Source organism: Peromyscus maniculatus, chromosome 20, assembly GCF_049852395.1.
Source record: "Peromyscus maniculatus bairdii isolate BWxNUB_F1_BW_parent chromosome 20, HU_Pman_BW_mat_3.1, whole genome shotgun sequence".
In the NCBI taxonomy this organism is placed as follows: domain Eukaryota; kingdom Metazoa; phylum Chordata; class Mammalia; order Rodentia; family Cricetidae; genus Peromyscus; species Peromyscus maniculatus.
The window spans coordinates 15,711,246-15,714,740 of record NC_134871.1 but is presented as its reverse complement, the minus strand read 5'-3'; the positions used below and the strand labels follow the sequence as shown (position 1 = coordinate 15,714,740).

At 47.4% G+C, this 3,495-nt stretch overlaps 1 pseudogene; it reads left to right on the top strand.

Moving 5' to 3' along the window:
* The first annotated feature begins 517 nt into the window (after nucleotides 1-517).
* On the top strand, nucleotides 518-2,702 carry LOC102913462 (protein NipSnap homolog 1-like; annotated as a pseudogene).
* The last annotated feature ends 793 nt before the right edge of the window (nucleotides 2,703-3,495 follow it).

Sequence of the window (3,495 nt, the reverse complement as noted above, 5' to 3'; positions counted from 1 at the left end):
TTCATTTGGTGACAATTCCCAATTGGGGCGATGACTTCCATATTTTTTTGATGATTGCCTTTAGATTACCTTCGTGTATATATTACTTTAGGGAGCTTCCATTATATTGGTGTATTAGTCGGGGTTCTCTAGAGTAACAAAACTTATAGAATGAATCTCTCTATATATAAGGTGGGGGTCTATTAGAATGACTTACAGGCTGCAGACCAGCTAATCCAACAATGGCTGGCTGTGAATGGAAAGTCCAAGGATTCAATAGTTGCTCAGTTCACACGGTTAAAAGTCCCATCTTGTCTTCAGTATATGCTGGAATACTGAAGAAATAGGTAGCACCGGTGAAGAAACAGACTTGCTAGGGAGGCAAGGGCAAGCAGGCAAAGAGCAAAATCTTACTTCTTCCATGTCCTTACGAAGATTTCCAGCACAGGGTGTGGCCCAAATTAAAGGTGTCGTTCTGCCGTTCTGCCTCAAGATCCAGATTAAAGCTCCAAATTAGAAGTGGATCTACGGGTCCAACATGGCTCCACGGTTGTGCATCATCTCTGCAGCAGCACTGCGGCTGCTGAGGAAGCCGAAGCCGGGACCCCGCGCTGGGGAGCTCGCTGCTGTGGCTGCTGTGTGCTTCTCTTCCAAGACAGTGAAAGCAGTTGGTTCCGCTCCCTCTTTGTTCATAAAGTGGATCCTCCTCCTCGGAAGGACGCCCACTCCTCGCTGCTGTCTAAGAAGGAGACTAGTAATCTCTACAAGATCCAATTTCACAATGTAACGCCCGAATATCTGGATGCCTACAACAGTCTGACGGAGGCTGTGCTGCCCAAGCTGCACCTGGATGGACTAACCCTGCTTGCTCTGTGGGCAACTGGAACACTTGGTACGGGGAGCAGGACCAGGCAATGCACCTATGGTGGTTCTCAGGTGGCTATCCAGTCCTCATGGACCACATGAACACGCTAAAAAATAACAAGGAGTACCTGGAGTTCCAGAAGGAACGGAGCAAGATGCTGCTGTCCAGGAGAAACCAGTTGCTTCTGGAGTTCAGCTTCTGGAATGCACCACAGCCCAGAGCTGGCCCCCACATCTATGAGCTGAGGATATACAAGCTCAAGCCAGGAACCATGATTGAGTGGGGAAAGAACGGGACTCCAGCCATCAAGTACGATCAAGAGAACCAGAAGGCAGTAGGAGGCTTCTTTTCACAAATAGGAGAGCTCTGCGTGGAACACCACCTATGGGCCTACAAAGATCTGCAGTCTTGGGAGCAGCCTCGAAACGCAGCCTGGAGGAAGAGGGGCTGGGATGAAAATGCCTACTGTTGGACCCCAAAATCTGGGGGTCTCAAGTGGGTGCCCCAAGAACCCAGACTCCTGCTGTGGGATGTTAATGTATGTCCTGTGGGAGCCCTTCTTGGGTTCCTTGTGGCGTTACCCAGCAGGTTTGCATAGAGGATGATTAGGACCATGGGCCTGAGTGCAGGTGTCTGAAATGGTCTGCACTTGGCTGTACTGGGGGATGGTCTGTATGTCAAGTTGCTCTGATTGGTCAATAAATAAAACCTGATTGGTCGTGGCTAGGCAGGAGGTATGGGCGGGACTAACAGAGAGGAGAGATAAAAGAGCAGGAAGGCAGAAGGAGATGCCGCCAGCCAGCTGCCAGCCACCGCCAGGACAAGCAGCATGTGAAGATGCTGGTAAGCCACAAGCCACGTGGCAAGGTATAGATTTGTAGAAATGTATTACTTTGAGATATAGGAACGGTTGGCAGGAGGCCTGCCACGGCCATACAGTTTGTAAGCAATGTAAGTCTCTTTGTTTGCTTGGTTGGGTCTGAGCGGCTGTGGGACTGGCGGGTGACAGAGATTTGTCCTGACTGTGGGCAAGGCAGGAAAACTCTAGCTACAGACTCCAGTCCAGTTGATGCAATAGCATGAGGATTTTATTTAAGCTTCTATATAGAAGGGCAAACCCTGCTCCTAAGAGCAAGAGCTGCCTCTTACTGCAGCCCCATGACGGCTTTTAAAGGAAAAACCCACAAAATTACAATTTCCATACAATTTTGTTTCATAAGACCATGGTCTGGGTACAGAGTGATCACAGAGGGGGTACAGTTACGTCAACAGGTACATTTTCCCTGAAACCTCAAGTGGGGATATCAGGGCGGGAGTGGAGTTTACACAAAGGTCACAGTGGTCCTTCCTGGAACACCTGCAACTATCCCAGTCACAGTTGAGCACATCTCTTAACAGAAATCTTTTTACATTGTTATATGGTTGCAGGGGAGATTGAACAATGGCTAAGTCAGGTTGCTCTTGGAACTACATTTTTAGTTTCTTATTTCCTGGTGTTTGAAGTTTCTCCTTTCCTGAGGCTTGGGGGTATAAGCCTGAAGGGCTAGGGTCTTTCACTACTATACAGTCCCCTTGGTTCGACACATGGAGTCACGAATCACGATCCCTCTGAAGATTTCTCCTCTCCAGTGAGGCTGGCACTGTCTCCACCCCCACCCCCTTTCTCCTTTGGAGTAACCTGGAACAGAGGAGCTCCTAGGCCTGCTGGCATAGTTTTCTCCCAGCTGGAAGAATTCTGATGGGTTGTGTTCAGCTTGGAAAGGATGATGTTTTCTGAGAACTTAGAGTTCTGTCTATACCTGTCCCTCTACTCTCCCAGGCCAGAAATTTCTAATTTCCCAAATGAAGAATAGCAGCCTCTTAAGCATTCACACATTTCCCTGAGACTCCTCATCTCCAGGCCATCAAGTCCCCAGCTAACACTGTGAACATGGCTTAGATTCCTCCCAGGTGGCATGACAAGTAGTTAAGAGGTATCAGACCAGGTATGGCCTCCAGGAAATCCCTGGTCTCTAGTTGTTTAAAAAAAAAAAAAAAAAAGCAAGTCTGAGCCTTAAAAACCTGGAACTGCCATAAACCCCTAAGTCATCAAAGTCGGGAAGAGGCCCAGGATGGGAGGGAAAAGGATTTGGATACATGAGACAGACTTGAAGCAGGAATCCAAAAGAAGCTGAACACAGGAATCAGCTATGGGGTTTGAAACACAGAATTGCAAGATAAAACAGAGATGACAGGAGACCTTAGGAAGAGGACCCGAAGAGAGGCTTAGCCACTTTTTCCTACATAATGCAGTTAAACCTTGAATGTGTGTTCCAGCTCTTCTGCACTTCCTCCTTCCAAGCAAAAATACAGGCTGAGGCCTATATTCCCGTCTTGAATTCCTTCTTCCCCAACTTGACATTCTGCCAGCCAAACTCTCATATTGCAGAAACACCAGGCCTGTGGAGTGGGTTCAGTGATTCTGGGGTCTCCTCAATGACCTCCATACCTCATGAACCCCTGCTTAACATGGTTTTGCTACCATAGCAGGAAAATGTACCAGGATACTTGATGGGACCAAATTAAATATTTACTATAAAAAAAATAGAAAAGAAATAGTTCTACCTACTTCCAATTAAGCAAGTATGCTTTCCATTTTGGGATTTTAATTA